The following is an 18713-nucleotide window of genomic DNA, read 5'->3' as shown; positions in this document are numbered from 1 at the left end:
ATGAGAGTATATTTATTTTTAGTGTAGTACATCGTTAAATAAGGAGAGATGGTCAAATAACCGAAAAATCAATTTTTATTCGGGCGCATTCACCATTTTTGCTCATAACTTGAAAGTTAGTTTTGATAGATGCCTAGAAAGGCATCTATCAAAACCAAAAATTTTCTCAGGAAAATGAGATTATATGTTTATTTTGCTGTAGACCTAAGTACTAAAAACTTCTCTAAACACAAAATGGACAAAATTGTACCACAAAATTTTTCAACTTTTCTAGCACTAGTACTAATACTTAGGTGTTAAAAACTATACAGAGTCGTCTTTATCTTGTCCAAATTTTATAAGAAGAGAAATCATTCCAGTTTAGTTTTGGAAATTGCATATTAAGAAAATGCATTTTTGTTTGTCTTACGATCCCTGTGTCTTATTTTTCTTTTAACAATTTCAAAAAATTTGAAGGACCTTGCTGTCCCCATGTTTTTCTTAAACTCCCAGGTCATTGCGATTAGCTCAGAAAGAATTTGAAAGAACCTTTGGGCTTTTAGCGTTCTTTATTTTTGAAAGAATCTAGGGGAACCACTGTTTTCGTTGAGAAAATATTTGAAAGAATCTTGGAGTCTCTAAAAAATCTTTTTTTGTAAGAATTTGAGAGAATATTATTGAGGCTCTTCGTGTTTTGTTGTATAACGAATTTGAAAGAACCTTAAACGCTACTGGTGTTTCGTTTTTGAAAGAATTCAAAATAATCTTGCGGAATCCTGGTTTTTTTATTCAGAATATGTATATCAGAAAAAATTTTGAGGCCCCTCGCGTTTTTTTTTTTTTTAAGAACTTAAAAGAATTTTCAGGGCTGCGATATGTCCTGTTTAAAGACTTTGGAAGAAACCTGGGTGTCTCTGGTGATTTATTTTATGAATTTAAAAGAATTTTGGAGGCTCCTGCTGTTCCGTTTTCGAAAAAATTTCAAAGGTTCTTATTTTGTTTTTAAAGAGTACTGTTTTTTTTAATCTTGGGGGGCTGGTGTTCTTTTTTCTTTTTTTAATTTAAAATAGTCTTGAAGTCGTGGGTGTTTTTTTTTGAAAGAATTTAAATAAGTGATGGGGCTCCTGATTGGAAAAAAATTAATGGACATTTGGGGACCTCTGATGCCTTATTTTGAACGAATTTAAAAGTATCTTGAGGTGCCAACTGTATTTTTTTAGAGTTTGAAAGAATTATGGGTTTTTGGTGTTTTCAGAACGAATTTGAAAAAATCTTAGGGGGTCGTTGGTGCTTTATTTTTAATGAATGTAAAAGAACGTTGGAGACTTCTGTTATTTCCTTTTCGAAAGAATCTTGAAAACTCTGGTGTTTTAATTCAGAATGAATCTGAAAAATTCTTACTAACCCTCGTGTTTTTATGAGGAATTTAAAAGAATCTTGGGGGCGAGTATATTTTGTTTTTCAAGACTTTGAAAGTATCCTGGAGATCGCTGGTGTTTTATTTCTAAAGAATTTAAAAGATTTTGGGGGCTCCTTCTGCTCCATTTTCGAAAAAAATGGGATCTTGGGAGCTTCTGGTGTTTTGTTTTAAAAAGCTTTCATAGAATTTTGAGGATTCCTAGTGTTTCATTTCACAACGAACTTGAAAGAATCTTGGGGGACCTATTGTTTTTCTAAGAATTTAAGAGAATCTTGGTGTTCCTGTGTCAACAAACCTTGAGAGCCTCTAGTGTTTTGTTTTTGAAAAATGTTGAAGAATTTTAGGGATACCTGCTTTTTCTTTTTGAAAGAAATTGAAAGAATCTTGAAGCCCCTAAAATCTTTTTTGGAATAATTAAAAGAATATTATTGAGGTTCCTCGCGTTTTGTTTTAGAACGAATTTGAAATAATCTTGGAGGGTCCTGGTGTTTCGTTTTTGAAATAATTCGAAATAATCTTACGGACTCCTGGTGTTTTCTTTCAGAAGGGACTTGAAACAATCTTGAGGACTCCATTGTTTTTTTTTTTTAGAATTTAAAAGATTAAAGGTTTCTCGTGTTTGGTTTCAGAACGAACCTGAAAGAATCTTAAGAGTCCTAGTGTTTTTTTAATAGCAAAGAATCTTGAAGTTCCTAATGTCTTTTTTAATTTGAAAGAATCTTGATGAGAACGAATTTGAAAAAATCTTGGGGGTCACTAGCATTTTATTTTTTATGAATTTCAAACAATGTTGAAGACTCCAAATATTTCCGTTTCGAAAGAATCTTGACAGCTCTAATGTTTTCTTTTCAAAGACTGACAAAATCTTGGGAGCTCCAGGGGTTTTCATTCAGAACGAATCTAAAATAATCTTACGGACTCTCGTGTTTTTTATTAAGAATTTAAAAGAGTCTTGGGGTCGTTAGTTTTCATTTTTTAAGAATTTAAAAGAATCTTGCAGGTTCCTGGTGTTCCGTGTTCGAAAAAGTTTGAAGGAATCTTGAGAGCTTCTGGTGTTTTGTTTTTGAAGCCTTTGATATAATCTTGAAGATTTCTAGTGTTTTTTGTTAAATTTACTGTTACGAAAAAGCATCTTTCTGAATCGGATCACGAATTTGTCCTTATTTTTCCTATAGGTTACCAATCAACAAAAAAATGATTTTTTATTATTTTTTTTATTTCATTGTTGGTAAAAATTGGAAATTGCCCAAATTCTCACGAAGAAACGTCCGTTAAGAACCGAAATTTACTCATACTCAGAAATCTGTCTTTAATTTTCCTATTGGTCGTTAAAACAAAGAAAAATGAATGTTTGTTTGCTCAAAATTTAAAATTTGCTCAAAACCTTCCAGAAAGACATCTGTCTAAATCAAAATGTTCTCGGTATTGAGCAAATTTGTGTTTATTTTCATTGTAGGTTGTTAAATAAATGAGAAAATGATTTTTATTCTAGCACTTCCACCATTTTGATCCAAAATGTGAAGGTTATCCAAACAGTTCCCCGAAAATTAAATTTTCTTAGAATCACGAATCTGTGTTTATTTTCCCTCTAGATCGTTAAATGATCGAATCAATTTTTATTCCAGCGCATCCACTATTTTTACGCAAAATCCGGCCCGAATGGCACCTATAAAAGGCAAACAGTTTTCTGAATCACAAACTTGTGTTTATGTTTGCTGAGACCGTGGAGAAATAAGTTTGTATTCCGGCGCATCCACCATTTTTGCCCACGATTTAAAAGTTGCCCAAATACTCTTGGAAAGACATCTATCTAAATCAAAATTTTCTCAGGATCATAAGAATATGCGTCTATTTTCGCTGTAGATCATTAAATAAGGGGGAATTCATTTTATTCTGATGCGTCTTTTTTAGACAAAATTTGAAAGCTGCTCAAATCCTTAAGAAAAACCACCTTGTTTGCTGCAAAATTTTGTGAGGATCTCGAATCCGTCTCCATTTTTCCGGTAGATCGACAAATGAGGAAGAAATGAATTTTTATTTCTAGCGCATCCATCAGTTTTGCTCAAAATTTGAAAGTTGTAAAAATCCTTCCAGAAAAACACCTGCCCGAACCGAAATTTTCTCAGGTTCACGAATCTGTCGATAATCTCCCTAGAGGTCGTTAAATGGGAGCAAAAAGCATTTGAAATTTCTGCTCAAACTATCCTGGAAAGACATCTGTAAAAGCCAAACTTTTCTCGCAATCACAAACTTGTGTTTATTTTTGCTGAAGGTCGGCAAATAAGGGAAAAATAATTTATTATTCTGGCGCATCTTTTTAGACAAAATTTGAAAGCTGCTCACATCCTCATAAAAAAACGTCTCTTTGAACCAAAATTTTGTGAGGATCACAAATCTGTCACCATTTTTCCTGTAAATCGTTAAAAGAGGGAAAAATTCTAACACATGCACCAGTTTCGCTCAAATTTGGAAAATAGGCTAAATCCTTTGACAAACCCATCTGTAAAGGCCAAAATTCTCTTACAATCACAAACCTGTGTTTAGGAGATGGTTAAGCAAGAAAGAAAGAAATTTTTAATCTGGCAAATCCACCATTTTTGCTCAAAATTTGTAAGTTGCTCAAATCCTCCCGAAAAAGTTTCTCTCTGAACCGAAATTTTCTCAGATTTACGAAACTGTCGTTATTTTTCCTAAAGATCATTAAACAGGAGAAAAATGAATGTTTATTCTGACGCATCCATCGTTTTTGCTCAAAACTTGAAAGTTCCTAATATTCTCCCGGAAAGTCATCTCCCAAATCAAAATTTTGTCAGTATCATGCGAATCTATATGTATTTTTACTGTAGGTTTTTAAATAAGGGAGAAATTAATTTTTATTCTGGCGCTTCCACAATTTGGAAGTTCCTCAAACAATTCCCCAAAGGCATCTTCCAAAGACCAAATTTTCTTAAAATTACGAATCTGTGTTCATTTTCTCTGTAAATCGTTAAATGATCTAAGTTGTTTTTATTCCAGTAATTTTGTGAGGATCACAAATCTGTCTTCATTTTCCCTGTAAATCGTCAAATGAGGGAAAAATGAATTTTTATTCTAGCGCATCCACCAGTTTCGCTCAAAATTTGAAAGTTGAGTAAATCCTTGGTCAAAGGCATCTGTAAAAACCGAAATTTTCTCATAAACCGATTTTTATTTTTGCTGGAGGTCATCAAACAAGGAAGAAGTGAATATTTTTTGTGGTATATTCACTATTTTTACTCAAAATTTGAAATTTACTTAAATCCTCCCGGAAAGGCACCTATAAAAGCCAAACTTTACTCGAAATCACACACTTGTGTTTATTTTTGCTGGAGAATTTTTATTATGATGCATCTTTCTTAGATGGAATTTGAAAGCTCATCAAATGCTTATGAAAAAACATCCGTTTGAACTAAATTTTGTGAGGATCACAAATGTGTCTTTATTTTCGCTGTCAAATGAGGGATAAATTAATTTTTATTCTAGCACATCCACCATTTTTTCAAAAATTTGGAAGTTGCTGAAATGCATTGGTCAAAGCATACTCGTACTTTTCTCGGATCACAAACCTGTGTCGTCAAAAAAGGGAGAAAAGTATTTTTATTCTGGCGCATCCACCATCTTTGCTAAAAATTTAGAAGTTGCTCAAATCCTCCCGGAAGAGCATCTGTCTGAACCAAAAATTTCTCAGGTTTACAAATCTGTCGTTAATGTTCGTATAGGTCGTTAAATGAGATAAAAATTAATGTTCATTCAGGTGCATTCACCATTTTTGCTAAATCAAAATTTTCTCAATATCATGAGAATCTGTGTCTATTTTTGCCGAAGTTTATTAAATAAGAAAGAAATTGATTTTTATTCTGGCACGTCCACCACCTGGATACAAAAATTAAAACTTACTTAAACAGTTCCGCAAAGGCATCTATAAAAATCCAATTTCCTTAGACTCATAAATCCATGTTTATTTTTTCTCTAAATCGTTAAACGATGGAATCAATTCCAGCGCATCCACTATTTTTACTCAAAATTTGAAATTTTTGTTCAAACCCTCTCGAAAAGACACACTTTTCTTGGAATCACAAATTCGTGTTTATTTTTGCTGAAGGTCGTTAAATAAGGGAGAAATAAATTTTTATTCTTGCACATCCACCATTTTTGCTCGAAGTGTCAAAGTTGCCCAAATCCTCTTGGAAAGACATCTATCTAAATCAAATTTTTCTCAGGATCATAGGATACGTGTATATTTTCGCTGTAGACCATTAAATAAGGAAGAATTCATTTTTATTGAGGTGCATCTTTTTTAGACAAAATTTGAAACTTCCTCAAATCCTTACGAAAAAACACCTGTTTGAACCAAAATTTTGTGAGGATCACAAATCTGTCTTCATTCTTCTTGTAGATCGTCAAATGAGGGAGAAGTAAATTTTTGTTCCAGCGCTTCTACCAGTTTCGGTCAAAATTTGAAAGTAAGTTAAATCCTTTGGCAAAGTCGTCTCTAAAAACCGAAATCTTCTCACAGGCACAAACCTGTGTTTATTTTTGCTGGGGATCGTCAAACAAGGAAGAAGTGAATTTTTATTCTGGAAGATCCACTATTTTGCTCAAATCGTACTGGAAAAGCATCTGTTTCGATAAAAATTTTTTCAGGATCATGAAGCTGTGTTCATTTTTGCTGTAGCTCTAAGAGAAAAATGAAGTTTCCTACCATTTTCATTTTCTATAGATTTTTAGAGAAAATTTCAAAAAAGCTGCTCAAATCCTCATGAAAGGGCATCAATTTGAACAGAAAATTTCTCAAAATCACGAATCTGTTTTTATCGTCAAATGAGGAAAAAGTTATTTTGTATTCTGGCGCATCCACCATTTTTAGACATCTGTTTGGACCGAAATAAAAGAAAAATATAATTGTTAAGTTAAAAAGGAAGTCAAAAATTAAGCCCCAATCTCAATTGTAATGAATTTTTCATTCATTGCATAATTGCAAATTCCTTATTTTTCTACAAGAAACTACCATCTGAAACATGTTCTGAAATAATCGTCTTGTTCAAAGAAAACTCTAATTATTAAATAAAAAAGTAAGTCAAGGATTAAGCCCCATCTAGACCTGGCCCGATCTCAATTGTAATAAATTTTGTATCCTTTGCCAGAGCGAGGGTCGAAATAGGCCATGAACACGTGCCACCTTTCAGTTTTAGGCCTGACTATATGTCCAAGGACGCACGATTAATACCACACGCATTTATATAACTGGTTGCCTGAATGCTCCATATCCTTTTAAAAAATAAAACTAATTCATTATAATAAAGGGAAACAAATTTATTGCGGTTAAACATCACAGTAAATGTTGAAAATGTCTCTTTAATTTCAAAAATGTTTTGTAATCCTTTCATTAATACCCATTGCCCAATTTCATGTTGCAACAGGAACTCTTGACTGCTGAGGAAATTTTGTCAAAGGCGTCTGCCGATTCTGCTCGAGTCGTCTCAAATCATCAACAACTTCCTCAGATACTGAATGTCTTCCACAAGATTTCTCTTTGTTGACACTGGCAGTTCAAACAAATCTCTAAATTACATCTCTAACGTGAGCCTCTAACGATGTTTCTTGAATTATAATCAAAGTATTTGACCAGATGTTCTTGCTTACAAGCGGTTACAGAATTCACTAACTCTTCGTTTACGAAGTCCCACGAAAGTGTCTTGTTCAACACAATAAACCATTTTCAGTGTCTCCGCTTCCTAGCACAAAAACAAAATCTTCGTACGCAAGCACCAAGACTTTTGAAAACGACTGTTTTGTTGTTTTGACTTTGGATCAACCAGAATTACTGCAATTCACGCTTGAAGAAAGTTAAAACAATAAAAAACGCATCGCTGCATTCAATTGTCTGCATCTTCTCAAGGCAGCATGTTCTACTCGTTTTCCCCATTCAAACTATCATGCAAAATTAAACCCTGTGTTGTGCTTTTCCATTCTGGCGAATTTAAAAACACAACGCCCGATAACTCCGAGAGATAGCACTCAGCAAATTAGACGTTGTTTTTCCAGATTGCATCAAGTCGCTTTGTTGTCGACTTTATTCATAATCACCTCTTCATCTTTATCGCCACTTTGCTCCCTTTATAGCTTTTCGAGCTTTACGAGGACTTTAAACTCCCTCGAGTAATTAAAAATAATAATTTACATCATTGCCACAATACTTTTTCCGTCTAATCCGCACTTTATGGCCCATTGTGCCATTAAAGCGTCATTCACTCGAAGCCCCCTATGTCCGCCTTGATAGATGAAAGTGGCAGAATAAGCCTAATAACGGCCCTTATCAACAAAGCCCAAATCTTAATGCCCACAATTCCTCCGAATTGCATGTCGGCTCCCTATCAAAGCAATGCTCGTTTCGGCCGTTGTTACGTACATGTCCGACATTATGACACCGAATTGCACGCGAACTATTGTTTAACGGCCCTAATAAGCTTCGATTTCCACTTGCGGTAAAAATTAGGCTACGCCCTAATGGGCTCCGATCCCGTTAGGACAATCTGGGGATCGCATTTTTACGTAATGTCTTTGAGCTGGATGCAGTCTAATTGAGGACGCTATTCCAAATCCCGGGGGATCAGGCTTTCTTCATAAATCCGAACTTAATGAGGATTAGGCTAGTTTACATCCAGCCGGGGAAATTTTTTAGATGCGTTTTTTCTTATGAGAGAATGGAGTTATTGTGTGAGGGTGAATAAAGGAATGCACATAAGTGTCGGGGTTACGGGGGAGTTGACCCCGTGCGCGCCTACGTTTTCACATTATGAGGATTATGAGGGGCGCAGTGTGGATATTAAGCTCGGGGGAATATTTTATGGTGTTTTTGGATTACCCGACAAGGACTAAATCGGGAAAAATTAGGCCCCGAAAATCAGTTTTTATAACTGGAGGGTTTGTTTTTTAGATTTAGAAGGTATTACGTACTGAGGGTTCGGGGTCTGGTTTAGGGAGTTGAAGTTTGGCTCTTAATCCCTCAAGGGTTAATAAAAATTTCAACATCTAGAATAGTGTGAAAAGGGCATGTAATTTTTATAATGCAGTTATTTTTTCAGTAATCTACGTGTATGGAACGCTGTTTTCTGTTGCTGAAACGTCACGTTTTTCTCTTGGGGCTGAAACAGTCTTCCTTGGAGATTTAAATGCTTCATATGGAACGGAAGTTTTACAGATTTATAAATTTAGATGCTATTGGATGACCTGTATCGAAAATATATGTGATGTGCTGACGAATTTTTTATAAGAAATGTGGTAGCGCAGGAATAAAAGTTCATTTTTCTGCTTATTTAACGACCCAAAGCCAAAATAAACACAAATTTGTGATTTTGGGAAAATTTTGGTTCGGGCAGATGTCTTTCTGGGATGATTTGAACAACTTTCAACTTTTGGGTAAAAATGGTGGATGCTCCAGAATCAAAATTTATTTTTGCCTCATTTGACGACCTATAGGAAAAATTAAAACAGATTCCTGATCTTGACAAAAATTCGGTCTAAATAGACGCTTTATCGTGAAGATTTCAGTGGAAAACATATCCCAACTAAATGTTGAAAAAATTAGTTCTTCCACTAGTTGATGACCTGTGTCAAAAAAACATACAGATTTGTGATATTCTGAGAAAATTTTGGTGTAGACCGAACCGATTTGAAAAACTTTCAAATTTTGTTGTAATAAATGTGGAAGCGAAGGAATAAAAGTTAATTTTGTCCTTATTTGTACCTAAAACCAAAATAAACAAAAATTGGTAATTTTGGAAAAATTTCAGATGGTAATTTCTTCTGAAAAAATAAGGATTTTGCAGTTAGGCTCCACCGATTCACGACGATTGAAAACAACCATCACAATTGAGATAGGGTGGGTGGGCGGGGCTTATATTTTGCCCTTTTTTCATAATATACGTCCTTTTTTTATAACAAAACACTTAAAACACGTTTAAAATGGTAAATTTTAAATCCTCATAATCGAAACGAAAAAACGCCACGAACTTACAGTAATGTAAAAAAAAATTATAGGTTTTTAGCAGAAGTCTCATATTAACAACAAATGAGCACCTTTGATGACGTACGCGCCTTCGCCGAGTCAGATTACCCCAATATTACGCCACATTATCTGCCGACTTTCGTCACGTAAACACAAACTGGGGATGAAGGGTCAGCAAATCTCGAGATCACCTTGTCAAAGTAATTAACTCTAAAAAAAAAACAACCTTTCAAATGCGAGCGTAGCGAGCACGTTCATGATGTTTCAGTTCCAGAGACATTAAACTTATATTTTAATGACTAGACAATTGTTCTTCATAATTTAGCTTCTCAGGGACACTAATGAATATTTTTTTAATAACACCTGAACGTGCTCGCTGCGCTCGCATTCTGATTGTTCTCTTTATAAATTTAGTGTAAAAAGAACACTCACAAATGAATGGGCATAATTTTGAAAACTTCATTCTACCCTAGAAAACTTTATTGGCAATAACGTGACGGACCGTAGTACAATGGCATGAGATATTTACAACTTAAAGTTGTCGCGTGCCGGTAATGCCCAGATGTTAGAAAGCAGAATAATCCAGGTCCGGATAGGAACCATCGTTATTTACGAACGAAAATGACCATTATTTAATGAGTAAAACTACTTGCTAAATGTTCTCTGGCAAATTCGGGTGAACTTGTGTGAGCCATAAATATTTCTAACCATTGTACTATTGTCTCGTTATTGTCAATCAAATTTTATAGGGTAAAATGAAATTTCCAAAACTATAACAATTCTCGAGATCTCCCGGTCAAGATAAATTACTTCGAAAAAATCAATTTCTAAAATGCGAGCGTAACGAACAGGCTGTTTCAGTGATCACTGATCAGAAACAATCTTTAGAATTGTTTTTGTTACATTAAATTAAAATTTTCCTTAATAATTTAGCTTCTCAGACACATCAATGAATAATTTTTGAATGAAACCTGAACGTGCTCGTTGCTCTCGCATTTTAAACATTTTTTTCCGTGGACTTGAGATCACTTGTCTGCAAAAAGTACTCCTATACTGTATTATTGTTTTTACAAAAACACGGAAAATGCCAAAATATGCCAAATATACATGCAGTGTGCATTTTGCATAGAATCAAATAAATTTTCTCTTCAATGAATAAAAAAAATGTTGTTTTTTTAAATCGAAATTTTGAGAAAAACACGTAATTTGAGATTTTTTTCCATATTGAACAATTAACTTGGAACAAAGAAAAAGAGTCTAACTCTATCACTCTATCTCCATAAGAATAAGAAAAAATCTCAGGGGCTTTTTGTGGTCCTTTTCCAAAATGTGAAAAAATCTCTGGGACCGCTTGTAATTCTGTCAACACTGTTAAAGAATCCCAAGGGCCCTTATGGATGTTTTGAAGAATGTGAAAGAATCTCAGGGGCTTTTTATGGTCCTTTTCAAAAATGTAAAAGAATCTCGGGGACTCCTTGTAGTTTTCTCAATACTGTAAAAGAATCTCGGGGCCCCTTGTGGATGTTTTCAATAATATGAAAGAATCTCAGGGGTTCCTTGTGATTTTTTCAAGAATCTGAAAGAACCTCAGGGGTTCATTGTGGATATTTTCAACAATGTGTAAGAATCTCAGGGACTTTTTGTGGTCCTTTTCAAAAATGTGAAAGAATCTCTGGGATCCCTTGTAGTTTTCTCAACACTGTTAGAGAATCTCAGGGGTACCGTGTGGATGTTTTTAAAAATGTGAAAGAATCTCAGGGGCTCCTTGTTGGTTTTTCAAGAATCTGAAAGAACCTCAGGGGTTCATTGTGGATATTTTCAAAAATGTGAAAAAATCTCTGGGGCCCCTTGTAGTTTTGTCAACACTGTTAGAGAATCTCAGGGGTCCCTTGTCGATGTTTTCAAAAATGTGAAAGAATCTCAGGGGCTCCTCGTAGTTTTTTCAAGAATCTGCAAGAACCTCAAGGGTTCATTGTGGATATTTTCAAAACTGTGGAAAAATCTCAGGGGATTTTTATGGTCCTTTTCAGAAATGTGAAAGAATCTCGGGGACCCCCTGCGGTTTCTCAAGACTGTAAAAGAATCTCGGGGGCCCTTTGGGGATATTTTCAAGCATGTGAAAGAATCTCAGGGGCTCCTTGTGGTTTTTTCAAGAATCTGAAAGAACCTCAGGTGTTCATTGTGGATGTTTTTAAGAATGTGAAAGAATCTCAGGGGCTCCTTGTTGTTTTTTCAAGAATCTGAAAGAACCTCAGGTGTTCATTGTGGATGTTTTTAAGAATGTGAAAGAATTTCAGGGGCTCCTTGTTGTTTTTTCAAGAATCTGAAAGAACCTCAGGTGTTCATTGTGGATGTTTTCAAGAATCTGAAAGAACCTCAGGAGTTCGTTGTGGATGTTTTCAAGAATGTAAAAGAATCTCGAGGGCTCCTTGTGTTATTTTCACCAATCTGAAAGAATCATAGGTTCTTCGTTGATATTTTCAAGAATGTGAAAGAATCTCAGGGACTTTGTAAGGTCCTTCCCAAAAATGTAAAAGAATCTCTGGGAACCCTTGTAGTTTTCTCAACACTGTTAGAGAATCTCAGGGGTCCCTTGTGGATGTTTTCAAAAATGTGAAAGAATCTCAGGGGCTCCTTGTGGTTTTTTCAAGAATCTGAAAGAACCTCAGGGGTTCATTGTGGATATTTTCAGAAATGTGAAAAAATCTCATGGGCTTTTTATGGTCCTTTTCAAAAATGTGAAAGAATCTCGGGGACCCCTCGTAGTTTTCTCAAGACTGTAAAAGAATCTCAGGGCTCCTTGTGGATGTTTTCAAGAATTTGAAAGAATATCAGGGGCTCCTTGTGGTTTTTTCAAGAATCTGAAAGAACCTCAGGGGTTCACTGTGGATGTTTTAAAAAATGTGAAACAATCTTGTGGACCCTTTGGAATTTTCACAAGTCTATAAAAAAATCTCAGGGGGCCCTTCTTAAAATAAAACTACACATATTAAGAATAAAAAGTCAAAAATTAAGCCCCACCCACCCGCCCTGATCTTACTTGTAATGAATTTTTTATTCATTATAAGATCGAGGGGCGGAGCTTAACTGCAAAGTTCATATGTTTGAGGCACGCCCTCTATCTGACTACGAATAAAAAAATCATTACAACTGAGATAGAGGCGGATGGGTGGGGCTTAATTTTCGACTTCTTTTCTTAATGTATACCTATTTTCCACAATACGATGTTTAAAACACAATTCTAACGTCAAATTTACCATTTAATATTTTAAATATTTTATTCTTGAAAGACTATGTATATGTACTAAGAAAATCGGAGGATAAGCCACACCCACCCCCTAATTCAAGTGTGATAAATCTTTTTACTCGTCGTGAGCCAAAAGTCATATTCTCTGAAAGAAAATACCATTTGGAACGTGTTTTAAGTTTTAAAAAAAAGTAAAAAATTAAGCTCCACCCACCCGCCCCGATTTCAATTGTAATGAATTTTTTATTCGTTATGAGATCAGGAGGCGGAGCTTAACTGCAAAGTCCATGTTTGAGGCATGATCGTATTGTAGAAAATAGACTACTTTGAGAAAAAATAGGGAATTATCTTCTCTCAAAAGCAAAAGGAGATCCAAAGAAGGTGAAGAAGAAGAAACCGAAAACATGTTTAAAATGGTAAATTTTTGTACAAAAAAATGGGTTTTGCAATTAAACTCCGCCGCTCTATGTGACAACGAATAAAAAAATCATCACAATTGAGATAGGGGTGGGTGGGTGGGGCTTAATTATTTGGTTCTTTTTCTTAGTGTATATCTATTTTCAACAACACGATATTTAAAACACAATTCTAACCTCAAGTTTACTATTTGGTATTTTAAGTATTTAATTGTTGACAGAAGGCTACCTATCAGGTACTAAAAAAATCAAAGGATAAGGCCCACCCAACCACCCCATCTCAATTGTGATAAATCGTTTTATTCGTCGTGAGGCGGAGGCGGAGCTTAAATGGAAAGTTCATATTTCTGCACAAGAAAATACCATGTGGAACATGTTTTGACTATCGTGTTGTTCAAAGAAAACTACACATATTAAGAGAAAAAGTCAAAAATTACTGCTTTGTTTACGGAAAACAAAATGATAGATATGTGTTATTTAAAAATGTAAACAATCACGTAAACAACTCTACGTAACCCTGTCTAGATTAGAGTTTGATCTTCCGTAAATATAACTGAGTTTTTTAATTGATGAAGGCAATAAATAAACATGAAACATTTTTTAACGCAGCTCTGTCGGATAAAATATTCATTTCAATCTTCCCACGTTACACTTCGGCAATCTGAAATTACTTTTATCACATTAAATAAAACTCGATAAATGTAGGTATTGATATTTTAAATTTAAAACGTTGATTTTCAAATTTCAAAAACAGATTTTAATTTTAGTAATGGATAAATGCGTAATGTTTTACCCGATAACTAAATATAGGTCGTTTTAAACATAATGCAAGTAAATGCATTGTTATTTGTTTTGTTAATAATATTTCGTGCACATTAAATTCAAATATATTCGGTAAACGAGTTTTTGATTATCGAGCAACAATTGTTTAATTCGGCTGTCATATATAATTTAGTTAATGAAAAAGCACATGCGAAATACCATTCAATCATAATTCGTTCTTTCTGGAACCGTTGCCCAAATCACTACACACTTGAGTATGTTTTAAGATAAATATATTAATAAAGTTATTTTTGTGTATTTGACGTATTGCGGTGGCCCTGGATCTAAAGTGTCTGAATTAATATAATGTAGCTACATATTTTTTGCACTATTGTTGATCGAGTCTCTGTTCGCTATCATCGGTGGAGAAGTGCGAACTGACCCTCCGCGCCAGACCAAATATATTTAAACAAGTTAACAGTTGTCCAAAAACTCTGTTTTTGAATAACATTTTATTTTAATTATAGTTATAAAAATTTCCCGTAATTTGGTTGAGTACCTACTTAAAACGATAAATTCAAGTTTTCGATTTTCGTTGAAACGTAACACGTTGTCGGATAAAATATGTTCTTGAGAAAACTTTGTCGTGTCTCGTACCGCAAATAAAGCCGCGACAGTAGTTTTAAACTAATTACAAGAAAATTTCAAATCAAGTGCTACTTTAATCACGTTCCCTTTAGTAACATAATTAATGAAAGTTTTCAACAAATCCCGTCATTCAAGCGTTACTTGAGAAAACATGTAGAACGGAAAATACATTCTGAAACAATTACTTAAATAAGTTTTCAGCTTACAACTTTATTATTATGTTTTACATAATACTTACAGAAGTTTCTTGCGTTTACTTTTAAAATTCAGGAAGTAGTTCATTCATGTTGAGTTAAAACAATGGTTAAAATAAAGAATATGCAACCAAACATACACTTTATTCTTTTAATTATTTACAACTACAGGACCATTTTTTCGGCTCAATCCACAAGATTCGTCATGAAACCCTAAAAGCTGTATAACCGCCTTTCGCTTTTATTTGCAAAAGTTATAAATTATGAATTTTTAATTTAACAAGTTCGTGAATTATTAAAAAAGCAAGATGTAAAGAAAACAAAACGTTTCTTCGCTTCATTCGAACAAAAAAACAACCAGAGCAACTTCCTGAATTATAAAAACTTGAAAACACGCCTCAAAAACAATATTGACACTAACTCAGCAATGAAAAAGTTGGGCGAAAAGTTTGACACCCCCGCAAAAACACAACAAGCCCGGAATAATCCAAAAATCCTTTGATTTATTAAGCAACGAAAACAGCTCTCACTACTCGAAAATAATGTTTGATTAATGATCCGCTTCAAGTTGGAAATTTTAATTCATACCTCATTATCCGAAGATTTGCATAAAATTCCGCTCCACAATCCATCGCAGCACTGCCGGAATTTCGTCCAGATATTTAAATCGAAATCGGCTTTAATCTCAGCTAGGCGGAAAAATCAGCGTCTTGATGGCGTTAAATAAGCCGTAAAAAACAGAAATTGATAGTGGCGACGTGTTTTCGAGCACGTAAACGAGAGCAATTTCAAGAACAACTTTCAAACAATCTCGAAATTTTTCTCGGCTCTAATGCTGCTCGCTCTATAAATCACGTTATTTCAACGCGTTGCGGCGTTTATAAACCGCGGATAGATAGCGAGATTTATCTTTCATAACGGGGCGAAATAAAAAACGTTAAAATTGTTGTTAAAACCGGCCGTATTTCCGCCGGATTTAACTCGGGCTTATTTTTATTAACGTGAATTTGCAAGAGCCTTTCGAGTTTTTTACCGTGACCTAGAAAGTTCTTGGCTTTGAAGGGTTCTCACGGCTTTAAGTGTCGGGGAGCTTAAGAATATTAAGCTCGCAGTTAGTGGCTGCGGGTGGCGGGAGCGGTTCCAGTTGAGGCGATATTTCAAATTTAATTTGAATTTTTTACGTTAAATTGTTTTTCGCAGTTGGCGGAAGATCGTTTGACGAGGAAGCGTTTTCGTTCATTAAGTGCACTGTTACGTTCCCGGATTTCGCTGGACGTTAATCCGGGCTGAAAAATGGCGTTTGCTGCGATATTTTAGCGCTGATTTTCAAACAAAAGGGTTCAAATCATTTTCCACTTAAAATAGTAACTGAAGCGGGTTTTGTAAATTCACCGAATCCAATGAACATGGTAAATGAAATAGGCCGTTGGTACGGATTTCCCCCATCACGGTCTTTGTTTATTCGACCTGAATTCGGTGGTGGCAACACTGGGGCTGGAGTTGCACTAGATCACAGCATATCATTCAGTAAGGACAGCTTTTGAAAGGTCCATAAGAAATACACGTAACGGACTAGAACAACAATAATCGACCGTTGAATAAGGACATGACCTTGAATTTTGGCTAGAAACTGTAGTGGCAAACCTTGTTACTAAATAAAATTTACCACCATGTCAACATTGTGCGTCAAATTTGACATTTTAGATGTTTGGTATTTAATATTGTAACGGTGATTTATTATTTTTACTGAATAGAAAATGCGCGTTCGAACACATAAATAAAATAAATAATATTGTGGAAACTGTACACAGGGCACAGGGGTGCGGTATGCTGGTATGGACACAGTTACGAGGGCAGCTTTTATATATCGGCCACATGAAGGTAAAATTGAGTTGGTAGAAAATAGTGAAACAAATCGTTTTTCTAGGGCTGCAACATAAAAGGTGAATGTTTCATGTAGCATCTTAAGCGCGCCACTCACGTTTCAACGCCGCAGAACAATTGTGTTTGATATGACCAAATTGAAGTGTTTTTGAACGTCTGTGTATGCAAATCGGTTGGATGTGGACGGTCGGTGAACAAGTCTGTCTGCAGCAGTACAATCGTGTTGTATTGGATGGAAATTTGATGATGTGTGGACATGACTCGACAGTGTATGTTATTCAAATCGTGAGAGCAGCTATAAAAGTACATTTTCGTCATTTTGTCGGACATGTTGTCATCACGATCGCAAATTTTTAACTGCAAGGTCGTAACGTGTGTGTGTACTGCTGCTTTTTAACAGAATTGTACAACAGTTGCATCCAATGGGACGTTGGAGTGTGAATGGCCAGCTTTAGGATTGCCAAAATGGTGGATCATCATCAAAGACGTTGAAGTGACAGAGAAGTTTATCATATATGATGACATTACGTGCAACGGCAAAATAACTACATGTTTCACAGGTATATTTCATCAAGCATTTCTTCAGTAAGTATCCACAGACATAACTTAAAGAATTTTGTTCCTCCATGTCCAGATGTCTGTAGTCTGTCATATTTACTTCCACAGATTTATGTGCAAAAGTTGTTCAACTTAAAACTCTATTAATAATTTGACACTGGTTACTTTCTTTAGATTCAGTTGCTAGTAAAATAGATCCTAAATCATTACAACTATTGGAATTTTCACTGTGCTGTAAAAATTGCATACCAAATAATTTTTGTATTGATTATAGAATAATATACTTCTTTATATTTCTTATCTTACAGATTCCGAGGGAAATTTAAAGAAGCCTCTGAAGCAGGTTTTTTTATTGTGCCTGGAATCACGAGGTGGTCTACCACTATAGTCCATGTTACTATGAAAAAGTTCTCAGAATTACTTCACTAATTTAACTAACAACAAAAATTCAACCAAAAACATCAAAGTACTTTTCCCAGGGAAGATGAAAACAACAGCGTTCACTTTCTGACTCTTCAAACGGTTCACACTTGGCGAAAATTGAAGGCATTGGCAAAATAGGTAGTTGATATGTTTATGTTGAAATTAACTTGGTAAAGTGATAGACTTTTATTAATGAATAAAATAAATATAAGCACAATTCTTTTTTATTGTTCAAAGTGGTATTTTTTTCGTAGTCTTCATGCCACACTCCAAAAATTGGTTTCAGTTCATTCGATGTTTATATCAGTTCCTTTTACATTGTTTTACGGACGAGCTGTATTTGTAATTTAGGCAACCAATATTCCACTTCGTTTCAAAAATCCCGCCTAATCAAAACGGTTGGATAAGGACACGTTGTTCCAATATTTGACGAGCTGTCTTTACTGAATGATATGCTGTGCACTAGATGTACAAAGTTGGGAAAATGGGATTAGTACTCTCAGAAATCGAGAGGTTTTTATCCTTTAATTCTAGATGCACCTATTGCGACTAAGCAGATTTCAGTTTCTGCACGACTAATCAATAATCCAGGAAAAGGAAATATCGAAATAAAAATATTGACCTTAGAGAGCTTGAAAAACTACGGTAATCATACGACGTTATTATCCAAGTTTTCCGACTTGTTAAACAATGATTAGTCAAGAACAAGAAACACCCAACTGAATGGCTACAATTATTCCCATTACTTACCACCCACATTTTCAGTGCAAGGCTGCACAGTTTGAAAGACTTCGATTACTCACGTTGTTTGTGGTGTGTTGAGTTGGAAACTTGTTGTTTAAACCTCAGAGAGCTATTATTTAATTTGGTTTGGCTGCAACCAGCAATACCTCTGTACATATTACCACTGAAGCATGTACATAATCTCTATGGATATTTGTACTGAATGATGGGGAATTTGTTCCATTCCCTTTGACTTTTGTACGATGAACCCGTACACAAATAGTGCTCTTTCATGCATTCATACATTCAAGTGGGCACTGATTTGTTACGCGTTGTCTCATTTGTTTTGTTGGGTGTATAAATGGTTGCATACCTGCACGAAATTAACTTGAAAACTGACAGTTTAATCATACAAATATTCCGCTGTGATTAC

General features: G+C 34.8%; 1 protein-coding gene and 1 long non-coding RNA gene across 4 annotated transcripts in view; both read left to right on the top strand.

The window, feature by feature from the left end:
- The window catches only part of LOC135132182 (neuropeptide CCHamide-2 receptor-like), a 225983-nt gene that overhangs the window by 128085 nt on the left and 79185 nt on the right, over positions 1–18713 (top strand). The window lies entirely within an intron of this gene.
- LOC135132864 (uncharacterized) lies at positions 16225–17774 on the top strand. 2 transcript variants are annotated; one of them, XR_010281100.1, is made up of 3 exons: positions 16225–16573; positions 16620–17161; positions 17443–17774. It is a non-coding gene; the product is annotated as an uncharacterized LOC135132864 (long non-coding RNA). The 2 variants fall into 2 exon arrangements; XR_010281099.1 differs by having other exon boundaries at positions 16227–16573; positions 16620–17136.

This window comes from Zophobas morio, unplaced genomic scaffold (assembly GCF_036711695.1).
Source record: "Zophobas morio isolate AGI-343-1 ecotype UQ-CSIRO unplaced genomic scaffold, CSIRO_AGI_Zmor_V1 ptg000021l, whole genome shotgun sequence".
NCBI classification, from domain to species: domain Eukaryota; kingdom Metazoa; phylum Arthropoda; class Insecta; order Coleoptera; family Tenebrionidae; genus Zophobas; species Zophobas morio.
This window is presented reverse-complemented; position numbering and strand designations above follow the sequence as displayed.